Source organism: Xyrauchen texanus, chromosome 29 (assembly GCF_025860055.1).
Source record: "Xyrauchen texanus isolate HMW12.3.18 chromosome 29, RBS_HiC_50CHRs, whole genome shotgun sequence".
NCBI lineage: Eukaryota > Metazoa > Chordata > Actinopteri > Cypriniformes > Catostomidae > Xyrauchen > Xyrauchen texanus.
In genome coordinates this window covers 8,443,800-8,460,365 of record NC_068304.1, presented here as the reverse complement: position 1 = coordinate 8,460,365, position 16,566 = coordinate 8,443,800, and the positions used below count along the sequence as shown (strand labels likewise).

General features: G+C 37.0%; 1 protein-coding gene across 1 annotated transcript in view; it reads right to left on the bottom strand.

The window, feature by feature from the left end:
• LOC127622630 (ventricular zone-expressed PH domain-containing protein) overlaps nucleotides 1–16,072 on the bottom strand; it is a 160,578-nt gene extending 144,506 nt beyond the window's left edge. The window contains exon 1 of the mRNA XM_052096641.1: nucleotides 15,977–16,072. The gene's annotated coding sequence lies outside the window, so the exon portion shown is untranslated. The remainder of the gene's footprint in view (nucleotides 1–15,976) is intronic.
• Between the last annotated feature and the right edge of the window lie 494 nt (nucleotides 16,073–16,566).

The window sequence follows — 16,566 nt, the reverse complement described above, 5'->3', positions numbered from 1 at the left end:
TCCCTACTCAAACCCGCCGGTGGCCCGAGATCGGAGGAGGAGACGAACCCCGGCCCCCCCCATCATCGTGGGCGGCGAGGAAGCTTTCCTGGTGCGAACACTGCTGGACTCCAGACGTTTACGGGGTCGAGTCCAATACCTAGTGGACTGGGAGGGGTACGGTCCGGAGAAGAGGTCCTGGGTCGGAGCCGATGACATCCTCGACCCCAACCTCATCACCGAATTCCACAGACTCCATCCAGAGAGACCGGCCCTCCGCCCTCGTGGTCGACCCCGGCGGGATCCTCGCTTCAGGAGCCGCTCACAGGAGGGGGGCTCTGTCACGAACGCTTTCGAGAGCGCCTCCGCGATCGGCCACCGGAGATCTGATTCACCTGAGTACTAATCACCCATGCACCCACATACCGGGCTTGATTAAATTCACAGCTGATTCCTATCCCAGCTCCCTCTATTTAAGCTTCACGCAGTGACACACTCACTGCGAAGTCTTGTTTGTTCCGGCTACACTACTGAGCGTTCTAACAACCATTCCTGTCTGATTATCTGCTTACCGACCTTGCTGTTCCCGCTGACTACGATTGATTACTGCCTGCCTACCTGAACCTTGCCTGTCCCTTCGTGATTGCCCATTGCTGCCTGCCCTGACATCCTGCCTTCCTCACAACGCCCTGGCACTGCCTACGATAGTCCTGATTCCCCATTGCCTGACCATTGCCTGCATTGATCTGTGAGTTCAATAAATAAACACTGCTTATGGATCCCAACCTACCTGAGTCTTTGTTACAGTTGCCCTCATTACATTAGCAAATACAGAGCGGGAGGGAATCACTACAGTACATCATGGAGAGAAGCAATGCAGGTGACCAGATGTTGTCCTGGTTGTCCCGTCATTTATCTGAAAATTTGTATAATATAATGTCCCGGTTTCAGCTGTTAGGCTCAACGATTTGTTTTCTTTTAAATACAATTTCCTCAATGTCCTTGGTATCGTGCCTGGTATCGATTGCAGGGAATGGAAGATATTTTATTGCATTTCACGATGATTTGTTGATAATACTTTCATTCTAGTTTTCCAGCAATCTGCTCAGGATCTATCTGGTTACCATGACAATGACACAAATTTCTTTGTACAACACGTGAAAATGGATAAATGTTCACTTTCCCATGGCCACAATATTAAATAAGAGACTGCAGGTCATATTCATACAGCTGTATTTGTTTTTTTATATAGTACAAGCACTGTATTTTAACTTTTAATTTCCAATGTTGCAAATTGTGTGTAAAAAATGTGTAGCCAACAAGAAATTTCAAGCACTGCCAAGTCATATCATTATTATACATGCAATATAGCATCATGGAAATGAGTCAGTAATGAAATTCAGTTGGTCTTATTAAAATGATGATTTTTAATATGCTAAGTATTATTTACCATCTGTACATTTGGGTGTACAGATGGTAAATAATGACACGTGTAGCACAATTACCCATTTTCCCCATTCCATATGTATCAAGTGACATAAAAACTAAAATGTAATGAAAAACTAAACTATACAATATTTAACCCTCTGGGGTCTGGGGGTATTTTGGGCCCTGGATAAGTTTTGACATGCCTTGACATTTGTGCTTTTTTCAGTTGCTTAAAAACATATTAATGTCTAAAGTCTAACAACACTGTATTCAGCACAATCTGGGCTACAATAATATGTGAGCAACATGTGTGTACAGGTTTGTATTTTTGAGAAAAAACGTTTATGCATGGTTTTTGAAAAAACAAAATTTTTAAGTCACTGAAATAAGGCCATATAACACATACTAAACATTTGTCCACAAGACTTTTGAGAACTTGATCTTGTAGTTTAGAGTTTTTGCTACAAAATGATGTGAAAATCATCCTGATCACTCATTCATACAAAACAATATAGTAATTGAACTTTTGTAAGACAGTTTTAGTGTTGATAGGTAATATGCGAGGAGGCGTGAACTATCATGAATATTGATGTGATTCACACCTGAGGACACAAAGACCCTCCCTGGGCCTATCAATGAGGAATGTGACAGAGAGAGAATTAATGTGAGGAGACTTAATGATCAAAATCAAGTTTTAAGTTAAAAGAATTAATCTGACTATACATTTTCTTTACATAAAGACTTTACTTAATTTTAGACATACACTACCATTTAAAAGAAGTCTCTTCTGCTCTCCAAGACTGGATTTATTTGATCCAAAATACAGAAACAACATTGATATTCAGAAATATTTTTACAATTTAAAAAGAACAGTTTTCTATTTGAATATATTGTAAAATGTAATTTGTGATCAAAGCTGAATTTTCAGCATCATTACTGCACTCTTCAGTGTCACATGATCCTTCAGAAATCATTATAATATGCTGATTTTCTAATATGGGCATATTTAAAGTGTATTTTACTCATTTAACCTGAACACATATTTGCAAGCACAAGCTTTGTTGATGATAATGAGGCATTTTAAACACTAGATAAAATATAATCTAAACATTCATATTATTTTTATATCATATTACATATCATATTTATATCATACAGCATACAATGTAAATGCCTGCTTTAGCCAAAACAGCATTTAAATGTAACTAAAACCTGCTTATTAGGAGTCTGAATCCTGTATGGCAAGTCTGGAAACAGTCCCACTAGTAAAATATGAACATGTTTATATAAAATAGCATGTCAACTAATGAAAACGAATTGACTTACTCGTCTGAAATTGTATCCTTGGCTGGATCAAGTCTCTCTTCAAAATACAAACGTTCATCGGAGTCCCGCTCATCTTCGGAGGAAAATTTTAAATCTTCCATAATATCCTGGAGCTTTCTCGCCTGTGTATCATTGCAAACGCGCAGAAAAATTAATGAAAATTGTTTACAACCTCACAGCGTGTACATTTGCGCTGATCGTCTCAGCACATTAGCGTATGGTGGGTGGGATCACATTACAGATAATGAGATGGACCGGTAAAAACCGTACAGCACTTTGTTTCATACAGATTGCATTGCAGGAGAATATCTGTTTTAAATTTGAATTGTTTTATTTAAAAGTAGACATTTTAAGCTTTCTTTAGACATATGTTTCATGTTTGTGTGATAAGTATTCGCGGAGTTTCAGTTCATTTTTGTGACGTGTTTCTGAAATATGCTCGTGAACACAGAGACTGACAGTAACCCAGATTTCTGCGAGGAACGAGTTGAAATTAATTTTTGTGGTAATCAGAATTATGCCACCAGTGCTGATGATGGAACTTGTAGCTCATTCTAGCTCATAACTTGTGGCACATTCAATTGGAGGTCTTGAGTCTTTCATTTTTAAGTCATTTTAGCTGTTTTTGCACAAATGCCAGACTTATCAATAATTTGTTAATCTTTTGGTTTGCATCCATCAAGTTCCAACTAAAAAGAGAAAATAATGAAATTAGATAAAGTATCTTTCATTTGTAATTGACTAGAGTAGGTGTAGAATATGCATTAGGTTAGGGCATTACCACCTCGGGTGTGCATTACTTTTCAATAACTCAATGGTCCTTAAACTATTTTTATTACCGTGCTTGGGGTTAGGGTTAGTTGGTTGTAATCAACTTAATTCTGTAATAAACTGCCTATCAAAATGTTAAAAGCAAAACTAGCACATTCAAAATATACAAACACTATAATACCCTATTTTGAGTCAGGTTAGGTCTGAAAGCGCTAGGAATAAAGCAGGTCACTGGGCTCTTAAACAATCACCCATTTACAATTAATCTCCAGGTTACAGCTCAGCAATCTAAAGAATGCGGTCTTTAAAAACATGCTCACACACTTGAATGCACACACACACATGATTAAAGACACAACTACAACACATGCAAAATGCTTGACAGAAGAGCACCTTAGCATGTGGCCATTCAGAGGGTGTATGTACGTTTTTACGTTAAAAATACTTCCTCCCAAGCCAGTTTAATAAATGCGCAGATACAACGAGACATTAAATGGCATCCCAACATTGCCTGTCACCACCTTATATTGTGTTTCGCATGCTGGTCCCCCAGTATGTGATGCTGGTGTGCTGGTGTCCCCGCCAGGCTTTTAAACTTGCTTAACCACCTTCACAAGAAAGACCATGCTGGTCAGCCAGCTACAACAGCTGCTTTGAAAAAAGAAAAGATGCAAAGAAAGTGACTGTAACTGACTTTCAGCCTAACATCTCCTTTCATGTTCTACGGAAGAAAGAACGTCATAGGGATTTGGAACAAGATGAAGGTGAGTGAAGTGAATAATTATAAAATTCCTTTTATTGTGAAGATTAATGCAAATCATTCAGCATAGCTCATAGGAAAACAGTCTGGAGCATGTGGAACATCTCTGTGGATTGCTTGGAAGTCAGTTTGACATAAAACATTTTTTTTTTTTAAATCACTGTAACCAATCGTTTTTATAGGAAAGAAAAAATGACCGTGTAACAGTGACTCTTTTGTGTATTACTCCTCCCCTTCACTGCTGTAATAGACACCTGTTTATCAAAGCCCCCTCACTGAGACAGACAGGTAGAACAGCATCCTTATGAGCACCCCTTTATGCCTGTTCACTCCATCTTGCCCTGCATGGCCGAACATACAGAGTCGGTTCACAGGCTATAGCACTCGGATTGTGTGTGCCGTCCCAGACAGGGTGGGAGTGGGTTGCCCTCCAGACTCGTGGTCAAAGACAGGCTTTGTGTGGTCGAGATGAGGGTGAGACCAAAGTGCCCATTCATACATTCCTTTACCATCACAATCAAAACAATGCAGCCAGCCAGATAAATGTTCTTGAAGTGATACCCCTCAAGGTCAGATTGCAAGCTCTAGATGTTTAGAGCAGAATTCTAGCCTTGGCGAGCCAACCCACTTATTACATTAAGGTTGATCAGAATTGGAAGTTTGTTGGATGAAAAGAGGATTAAATAAAATATCAGCTAACATTACTAGTACTGATATATAGCAAGACTTCTTCATAAGTAACGTCATAAACGTGCCGGAATCAAATTTTATTGTGATAACGGCTGAGGCTTTTATCTCAGTATGGTATTATTACTGATATATGACAATACAGGGTCAAATATCAACAAACGTATAGATGTAATTGCAAGTTTAATAGTTTTTTAAACACCAAATTTGCCTTTTAAATGAAAAGTTCACAAATAAAAAGGTAATGTTATATTTTTATATTATTTTATTTATTATATTATTTATAAAATGAATATAACATTTGAATAAAAATATAATATTTGAATAATTATGCAATACATTTATTATATTTAATTTTAATATTATATTAATAATAATAGTTATTATTCTACAACTGTAATATTTTACTTTATTATTAATTAAATAATAATAATAATAATAATTATTATTATTATTATAAAACGTACTGTAAAAATGGGAATACGGGTGGTGTGGGATTTCCCACACTGCAAAATCTGTTTTTATTTATTTACTGATATTTTAATTACTAAATTTTTTTTTTAATAAAATTAACTGCTCCCCCTCATAAAAACATATATTTAAATAAATTAATATACAGAATAAAACTATCATTCAATTGATAATAAAAAATATGTAAAAATTTGGAATCAGACATAATAAAAATGTCAGTATTGCTTCCAGAGTATTTACAAAGTTATGACCATATCCTACCAAATTCATCTTGATTTTTGAAAAGTTCCTAGGTAGGAAACATAGTTTATATTGAAATCACATTTTAAAAGTTGGAACAACTTTTTTTTTTCATAATAACAAATAATGTTCAATAAACCGTCTTTGAATTCTAACACTTGATTTGACTTTGGAAAACAAAGATATATACATGGTGTAATTTCAAAAGTAATCCCCAATATTGATCCAGCAACCTTATGTATACTTTTCCAAAATGTTATTATTTCTTTGCAAGACCATAAAACATGCATAAAGATACCACCTTCCAAATTGCACTTCATAAGTAGCTCTGCAATGTTTTGATTGATCTTATACATTTTAACCAGAGTTAAATAGTATTTAATAAAACATTTGTAATTGGCTTCCTTTAAAAATCTGAATTTTGTAGGGAAAACTTTGTCTTTGTCCACGATAAAATAATCGTGCATAATTATCATAATATCAAATGCTGTCACGTGTCAACTTCATCTGATCTTGAGGCGCATCATGATGACTTTCGGGTGAGTCACATTTCAACCCAAAATCAATAGAAAAAATAAGAAATTAAGCCTATTTTTAGGATCACATAGATTCCTATTAGCCCAGCAAAAATGTGTCACATTACAGTAATGAGAACTGGTGTGAGAAATGTGATTATTTGGTCATATAATTATCATGAATATAATGTTCTAATGTAATTGTCCAAAAATAGACTTCATTATCTTTAAGTGAAATAAACATTCTTTATTCCTTTTGATTCACAGGTTTTGTAAGATTCACCCTTTCTTTTCAACAGTGATGCGCATTAGCTTTGCTACAAATAGCGAAGCTATTAACTTTACATTTCTGAGTAGCGAGACAATAGCTTCGCTAGTTTTTAAATGAAGTAGCTTTTCAGTAGCGAGGCTATATTTTTGATTAGACAGCAGTGTAGCATTGAGAAAAACTACACCGTTACATCATGCCTTGGGTTTACTTCATTTTGAATCAGAACTAAAGATGTCGGATCACAAATGAATCGCTCATTTGTGTCGGTTCTTTACAATGAACTGGTCACACGTGATATGAAAACGGTCTGAATTGGTTCGCGATTAAATCTGAATGATTCAGAAAGCTCACGCTCATGCTGCTGAATCATTTGGCATGCGCTCTCATTTGTCAACAAGCTCATGGAGTATTTTATAACACGGCAAATAAAGATAACGCTGGATGCAGAGGATCTACAATCCATCAATGGAAACCAAACCTGCAAATACACCCTACTGTTTGCCAGTGATGAAGAAAGTCTTTATTTAGTCTTTATTAATACATGCGCAGCTTGTAAAAGACTTCAAGTAAAGACATTTTCCATCCTAAAGAGTATCAAAGCACTTATTAGCCTACACGAAAACACTTAAAGTACCACGAAATTACCATGTTTTTTGACATGTACCATTACCTGGGATCACCATGTTTATACAATGATATATGAATGTGGTAATATAGCGAAGTACCAAGGTATTTTTTTTATTAATTTGATGCACCATATACATCATATGAGTAAGCATCACATATAACTCAATAATGAATGTAATTCTGCTTCATTCTGTGATCGGAATCCACATCAGATCCAAGTCGGATGTTATTTCAAACACTTGTTGGTGTTTGTAAGTGCATTTTGAGCTCAAGAAATGAACATCACAAATGATCATTCAGATGTGTGTGATTTAGCAGGCGTGATTAAATTATACGCATTCATTTCATGCAAATTGTATGCTTATTGAAGGCATTTAATGGCTAATTTACACACCGAACTCCAACAAACGTTACAAACATAGTATGACTGTCATTCTCACATGTGCACATCCCTATTGATGATTAGTCATTATGCCATTTATTTTTAGTTTGACTGTCAGAATAATTTTAAACTGAACATTTCACGTGTTCTTGTCATAAATCTTCAAAGCTGCAAAATAAGTTTAAACAAGCAGCATAAAAAGGTTCGATTTTGGGTAATGTTGATTATTGTTAATAAAAACAATGTAAAAATGTATAAGCCTTTTTACGGTTTCATAATTGTATTCATCATTATGAAGGCATTTCAACACCATTAATCCGCGCGATTATAGAATTAAAATAGAATTAGAATTTTAAATTTACACAATTCTAATTCTATTTGTTTTGTTGTATTTCTGGCTCCATAATACTCAAAAAGCTCCTTGCTAGCTTGCGTCATTTGAGCCAAACCAGATGGGTTTTGATTGCTAGGGTGCACTAAATGACAACAGACAGACAGACAGATAGATACAGAGAGACTACTTGGTTGCTAGGGTGATCCCATTTGGTTGCTAGCCAGTTAACAAGGTGATACGCAAAAGGTTCCTTGCTACCCTGAGTCAAATTAATGAAAACAGAAGTCTCTACGATGTTCTGGTGCAGATATGTGATTTGTTACTTGGTTGCTAGGGTAACCCATCTGGTTGCTAGGCATTTACAAAGGTGATACTCAAAAGGCTCCTTGCAACACTGAATCAAATGACCCAACTTGGAATTCTCTTTCTTTTTCCAATGTTTTATCGTCCACTGTGGGAAAACCGATCAGTCCGAAAAGATAAAAGCACACTATTTGAGATCAGTCTGAAGGTTTGTGCAGAGTTTGGTGCATGTAGCTTGAAAGCTCTAGGATGAGTTAGTGTTAGACATTTTAGTCTAATAATAATAATATTAAGTTTAAATAGTAGATCAGTAGGTTGGCTCTTTCAAACCAACCGAATAAGCCAAGAGCTCAGAAAAAAAAAATGTGTGGACCTCCACAAGTCTGGTTCATCCTCAGGAGCAATTTCCAAATGCCTGAAGGTACCACGTTCATCTGTACAAACAATAGTACACAAGTATAAACACCATGGGGCCACGCAGCCATCATACCACTCAGGAAGGAGACACATTCAGTCTCCTAGAGATGAATAGTGCTGAAACGATTAGTCAAAAAATTTTGATCTCATTTAGCGTAACATGGGATCGCATTAAACTGTAATGATGGCACGTAAGAGCAGCACTGCAGTTTGTGCAAGACTGAAGAGAGGAAGAATTACACAGCTCACAGTCCATATAACCTCTAAACTTTCCAAACAGCAGGTGATGTAGATCCCAAAATTACCAAATAAGTAAATACAGAAGCACTCTCGTGGAATAAGTGGAGTCGGAACTCTTTACAGGAAAGCCCTGCGTTACATTTTATATGCAGTTTTAAAGTGTAATAGCTTTATTAAAGTTCAAATAATATGGAAGCAGGTCATGTAATTAACTACAAACTCTTAATCTGGCATTTCTCTGTGTGGTCAGTGCCTTTTCTATGAGTAGCGCGAATGTCCCGGTCTAAGGGAGAGAGATTGAAACTGCACCCGGCTGATGCACACTCTGTCACGAGGACGCTCGTCCCTCAAGCGTGCACGCTTACTGCAGCTATATTATAACGTGATGGCTTGCGACTTATTGAATCAGAATATCTGTTACTGTACATTTCTTATCGTGAAGAAAATTTGCAATACGCAATTGTTTTTTGGAGTAAAAGATGGATTGAAGTGAAGGTGAGAGAGGAAGTCTTCACCCCCATTATACACTGCAACAAAATACGTTTATGATTTGTTTTGGCCTGTTTTCAAATAAAAATATCTAAAACTCTTTTAAAACAATGTAAATTTACTTAAGGAACTATAATTCAGAAGAAAAAATTGTTTTTGGAGAATGTTGAATATAATATTAAAAATACAATTATATTTAAATATATTAAAGTAAATGTATCTTGTTATAAGGATTTTTAGACTATTTTAAATGGAAAACAAGACAAAAACACTTGATAATAACAATATGATTGTTTTTGCAATGAATTTCTTTACTTAATTAAACTTAATAAAAATAATGTTTCCTTTTAATTCAGTGAATCTCATTTAGGAGGTATTTTTAAAAGTTTTATTTGTTAGTAAGCACATTTAATACAACCATTTAAGTCGGGGCACAAGCTGAATAATCGGTTAAGCGCTAATTATTAATGGTTTAAATAATCGCTGAATAGTCGATTAATCATTCTAATAATCGTTAGATTAATCGAATATCAAAATAATCGTTAGTTGCAGGCCTAGAGATGAACGTAGTTTGGTGCGAAAAGTGCAAATCCATCCCAGAACAACAGCAAAGGACCTTGTGAAGATTGCTGGAGGAAACAGATAGACAAGTATCTATATCCACAGTAAAACAAGTCCTATATCGACATAACCAGAAAGGCTGCTCAGCAAGGAAGAAGCCACTGCTCCAAAACTGCCATAAAAAAGCCAGACTACAGTTTGCAAGTGCACATCGGGACAAAGATCTTCCTTTTTGGAGAAATGTTCTTTGGTCTGATGAAACAAATATTGAACTGTTTGGCCATAATGACCATTGTTATATTTGGAGGAAAAAGGGTGAGGCTTGCAACCGTGAAGCATGGGGGTGGCAGCATCATGTTGTGGGGGTGTTTTGCTGCAGGAGGGACTGGTGCACTTCACAAAGTAGATGACATCATGAGGAAGGAATATTATGTGGATATACTGAAGCAACATCTCAAGACATCAGCCAGGAAGTTATAGCTCAGATGCAAATGGGTCTTCCAAATGGACAATAACCCCAAGAACACCTCCAAAGTTGTGGCAAAATTTGTGGGCAGAACTGAAAAAGCGTGTGAGCAAGAACGCCTACAAGCCTGACTCAGTTACATCATTTGTCTAGAGGAATGGGCCAAAATTCCAGCAACTTATTGTGAGAAGCCTGTGGAACACTACCCATAAAGTTTGAGCCAAGTTAAACAATTTAAAGGCAATGATACCAAATACTAACAAAGTGTATGTAAATTTCTGACCCACTGGGAATGTGATGAAAGAAATAAAAGCTGAAATAAATCATTCTCTCTACTATTATTCTGACATTTCACATTCTTAAAATAAAGTAGTGATCCTAACTGACCTAAGACAGGGAATGATTTTTACTGTTAAATGTCAGGAATTGTGAAAAACGTTTACATGTATTTGGATAAGGTGTATGTAAACTTCTGACTTCAACTGTATTTAAACTGGTGTGCCATGTTGCTTTACAACAAACACACAATGTAAATACTAATTGTAATAAAAATAGTTTACTGAACATAAGTGCAAGTTTTTACTATTCTTACTAGTTTTAATTTAGTTACCATTACTCTCTAAACCCTAAAGTGGACATTAATAAAAACATTTAAGTGGTTAGTGGTGCACTGATCAGGAAATTTGAAGCCAATACAAATCTCCAATTTCTTTAACACTAAGATTGGCCGATACGGTTTTTTTTTTTTTAAGTGCCCATTGCCACACTTTTGCAAGTTATATTGTGAGGTTATTTATTCATGCCCTACACAGTAAAACTACAGTAACACTTTACAAATAGGTTCCATATGTTAACATTATTTAACGGCATTACTGTAGTTAACACAAGCCAATTATAATAAAACTTAATATTAGTTACAACATACACTAAGTTTTTTAAACCCAAAGTTGTATTAGTTAATGCACATAAATGCACTATGAACTAACAATGAACAATTGTATTTGTATTTTTATTAACTAACATGGATTAATAAATGCTGTATAAAATATATTGTTCATTGTTTGTTCATGATACCTAATGTTTCATTAAGTGTTACCAAAATTACATTAATTGCTAACATTTATTTGTATTGAAAACTGTTATGAATGGTTCTGTTGTCAATATGAAAAGGTCATTGTGACATACTGGCAACCAGTAAAAACCATGAGAGCATCGCCACACACACACACACACTACAAGCTCTAAAACTGCTCCCGTGCGAAATCATTAATGTCTACGATTTGTTTACTGTATTTGGCGTCTTGTTGTAACACAAATCACTAATTATTAAGAAAATGTGTAAAGCCACGGTGCCGTAATTGAAGTTTAAACAGTTACACCTTTTATTAGTGGTAATGTGACCAACATTAATCTGATTTAAATTGGGATCCTCATAGAATAGATCTGAGATGAGGCTCTCTTGAGAAGATATTGAGAGCATCTGCAGAGCACTCATGTTGAAGGGAGTGAAGCTAAAAGTGATCATGATCGCTCAAACAGTCTTTATTGCTCAACACAACGTCTGATTGTCACGACTCACGTTACATCACGTACTCATGTACTGTGGAGTGGTGGTGGCGTAGTGGGCTAAAGCACTAAACTGTTAAGCAGAAGGATGCTGGTTCGATCCCCACAGCCACCACCATTGTGTCCTTGAGCAAGGCACTTATCTCCAGGTTGCTCCAGGGGGATTGTCCCTGTAATAAGTGCACTGTAAGTTGCTTTGGATAAAAGCGTCTGCCAAATGCATAAATGTAAATGTAAATGTACTCAGATTTGCATTTGCATGTTTATTTGTTGTTTAATTCATTTTTATACCCGTATGCAGCTTCTTTATCCTCTTCCTGCTCACTGTGCAACGGAATAACTACCGTAATGACTCTATAAAATAGGCAACTTAATATTCATACACGTGTAATTCTTACACATTTTTTAAAAACAAAATGCCATATTCATGTGAAATACATCATGTCTGAAAGTTTACATTCGAGAATGCTTAGAATTGCCAACAACTCACCCTCCAAAGGCTCTCATTTATTAGAGTTATAATGTATGTGTGATTCCTTGCATGCTGCAAAAAAGATCTAGGCACGATCTGCCAATCGCAGATTTAAGACTAAGATCGGCCACTTTAGATAGGTGGCTGATCGATCGGTGCACCCCTATAAGTGGTCCTAATTAAACATCACTTGAAATGTTATATTTTGGAATCATAACTAATATATATATATATATAACTCAAAATTGTCAAGTACAAAATTGTGGCTGTGTGGAATACCCATAAGCCCTTGTGCTTTATTAAATTATGAATGTTTGGTCAAAACAAGGGAACTTATGTTGAAAAATAATAATTCTTATTCGAAAATGTTTTTAGTTTTAATTCTTGACTATTTTTGTTGTAGCTGGACTGGACGATTTGTTGTAGTTGTGATTTAAGTGAAGTCACCATGAGTGTGATTAATTTTACCTCTGGTGAACTTGGAGCCTGTTAAGTTTAAGCTATTCTTCTTAACTCAATTGTACTTTACAAATGTGCAGATTTATGTGCACTAACAAGTACGGAGTATATCTAAAGTCTTACTAGCAAGTCAGTCCACTGTCGGCCATCTTTGGAATGCTCTCGTGAAGTTATTTCCAGTCATGATAGGGCAGCTCCTATCTACTTTAATGGAAAAAGACAAAAATTTAAAAAAACGGTTGGTCAAGATTACGGTCAAAGAATATATTTCGAGTCATGTGACGTCATGCGAGGATCGGACACGTGAACAGTGACCTCTGCACAATACTTTTAATAGTATCAACCAGTGAGATTCGATACACTCCGTTTCATAACTGTTCTAGCAGAACAATATGTCAAAGAATTAAAAATCCCCGGGCTCTGGAGACATTAAAAGACACACGTGGGGGCCTGGGTAGCTCAGCAAGTATTGACGCTGACTACCACCCCTGGAATCACAAGTTCGAATCCAGGGCGTGTTGAGTGACTCCAGCCAGGTCTCCTAAGCAACCAAATTGGCCCAGTTGCTAGGAAGGGTAGAGTCACATGGGGTAACCTCCTTGTGGTCGCTATAATGTGGCTCTCGCTCTCAGTGGGGCATGTGGTAAGTTGTGCATGGATGCCTCGTAGAATAGCGTGAAGCCTCCACACGCACTATGTCTCTGCGGTAATGCGCTCAACAAGCCACATGATAAGATGCAAGGATTGACTGTCTCAGAAACGGAGGCAACTGAGATTCATCCTCCGCCACCCGGATTGAGGCGAGTCACTACGCCACCATGAGGACCTAGAGCACATTGGGCATTCCAAATTAGGGAGAGAAAAAAAAAAAAAAGACACTTACATGCTCAAGCTGATACCCTGAGAGGGCCGAAAGCCAGGGAGTCAGATTGGTCAGAGAGTTGTGGTAAATGTGGTGAGAGTTGCTGGGAATGTTGGCAATGCTGACAAAAATCGTTGCTGACTTGGAGGATCTTGCTGTGATATGTCGATCGATCACTGCTATGGAGTGAGACTGCTATGGAGGCGAAATTCTCTGAGATGGTTAAAAGAGTGGGGGATGTCGAGAAACGAATCGATTACATTGAGTAATTGGAGAGGGAATTATTTGCTAATATGCTAGCAACCGGAGAACCGTAGCCTCCAGAATAACGTCTGTATGGTCGGAATTCCTGAGGCCGAAGAGGGTCGGAATATAGTGAAAATCCTGGATGGGCTCCTTCAGAGTATGCGCGACATAACCTGCCATAAGCTGGAAATCAAGCGAGCTCATAGGATAAAGACATTGTGTTATGCGAGGCAAGGAGTAAAGGAAGGCTTTCTTGGAAAAACCATAGCATTTTCTTGTTGGTGCCAGATGGGCTGGTTTGGTATTTCTGTAACTGCTGATCTCCTGGGATTTTCACACACAACAGTCTCTAGAATTTAATCAGAATGGTGCCAAAAACAAAAAACATCCAGTGAGTGGCAGTTCTGTGGATGGAAATGCATTGTTGATGAGAGAGGTCAACAGAGAATGCCCAGACAGGTTCGAACTGGCAAAGTCTACAGTAACTCAGATAACCACACTGTACAATTTTGGTGAAAAGAATATAATCTCAGAATGCTATTCTTAGATGTGGGTTGGTGCCGTTATGGCAGCATGAGGGGGACCTACACAATATTAGGCAGGTGGTTTTAATGTTGTGGCTCATCGGTGTATGTTCCAGACATGTGCTTTCAGTGGCAGATGACATTGTCTCTGTAACGCTCATTGGAATCGCTGATATATTATAGAACTGGATTGCTCATGACATCATAACAGTGTAGCCACTGTGCTGCCAAATTTCTATACACAAACATTCCAATGTCCCTGTTGATTTAATAGGAAATCATATAATTTCAGCGAGTAAACGTTAGTCATCTAATAACAGATTTTTTTTAATCTGAAATCTGCATGTACATCCATGGAGGGAGACACACAAAGCAAAGTTGGTTAATTATACTAATACACTAGGTTTAAATGGCAAACAAACATGTATTTATGACATGTATCGATGTATGACTATAGAGAACACTTCAATATGAAAACAAGCAAATCCCAGGCATTTAATGCAATTTAGAAAAAGTCCCTTTCAGGAATAAGGAAACATCATCATCCTAAACAAGCAGATATTTCAGCTTTTCCTACTTGCTTTACAACTTGTGGACAGTTTTCCCACTTCCTTTGGTGATCATTGTGCAGCACTGATAGACTGAACACCGGGGCAGGTAAATGCTCCAACACTGATACGTGATATCTTCTCTCTCATAATGAATATTATCCATAACAAGCTAATTAAACATTAAACACGATTGTCATTAGAGGGCGAAAGGCAACTGTCCTATCCGCAGGTCAGAGATGGTCAAAGGTGGTCAATCATCGCTGCTCTATGACAATTTGGGCATACCAATATGGCCGCTCGAACACTTCCGGTGGCTTCACCACCTGCAGGTAGTTTACCTTGTCAATGATCCAGTTCTAATATATATATATATATCTCTCAGTGGTTGGAATGCGAGCGGAAACCTCGCAATACGATTCTTTCGTTTATTCTGTCCTTCAAAAGGAGATGTCAGATATCACAGCCACTCTAAACATCAACAATATGCACTCCGACATGTAGTTAGCGAGCTATCGTTGACATTGTATCCATATTTAATCATTTTAATTCGTTAAATGATAGTTATGTTCGGAATAAATACTACCATACTATTCTGCTTCTGTCGTTTCTTTATTGAAACATATAGTGTTCATTTCCCATCGATATCGTTTGCACACCATTGCACTTGTGTATTCGCGACGCAATTTCAACGTCCAGTGACAGGACACTTAAAACACTAATTTATATATTAATTCAATATATCTGATACATCTGGCGTCAGAGCTTCAAGTTTGTGTTATTCAAGCACACCCAACACATGATGCACAATTCGAGGTAGCTCTGAATAAAAGAAAACAATTTAATGTCCATTTCGTTCTTGCCTCCTTGAGCAAGCTCGACCTAACTGAAAGAGATCCGTACTGCAAGTGCAGATGGATCATTCTCGCAGACCCTGATATACCTTTAATGGGGCATTAAGCTGATACGACACATTCCTTTAAGCATCATGTGTACAAATAACACGCATTTAAAATCCTCAAGTTCACTCACCACTTCTCCGTCCACCAACTCCGTGTCTTCAGAACCGACCGTGAAAACAAGCAGATGAAAGACGTGGTTTGTGAATAATCCGACGAGAGATGTTCGCTCATTCTACTAACTTCTCCCACAGGACGATGTTTTATTTACAGTCAGTTTGCGACTCATTCCGCCGCCGTGTGGTCTGTGCAGGTGTTACATTCAGCAACAGGTGCACGCTTTCTCCAGTCTGCTAGAGACACAAATGTTCTGCTGTTATCGTGCAGAAACAGTTTGAAGAGAATCTTGTAGAACAAGATATAAGTATGTTTATAGTTAGCTAGTAGCTGTAAGGGAAAAAATAAGTATTAAATACAAATAAAAACTTAAAACACAAACACACATCCGTCGCAAATCATAATTTTCCAAGCATTACTATGTCAAACCGGGACACCTTTTTTGTCAAAGTGTTGTCAGAAACACCCATTTTACTCTAAATGTAATTATAATAACAATTAAACTTTTTTTTTATTAGTTTCACAACTTTCGATTAACGTTTCAATCCATTTATAACTCGTTTATGTTTGTTTTTATTTCAAATGTGCTACAGATTTGATCCTTTT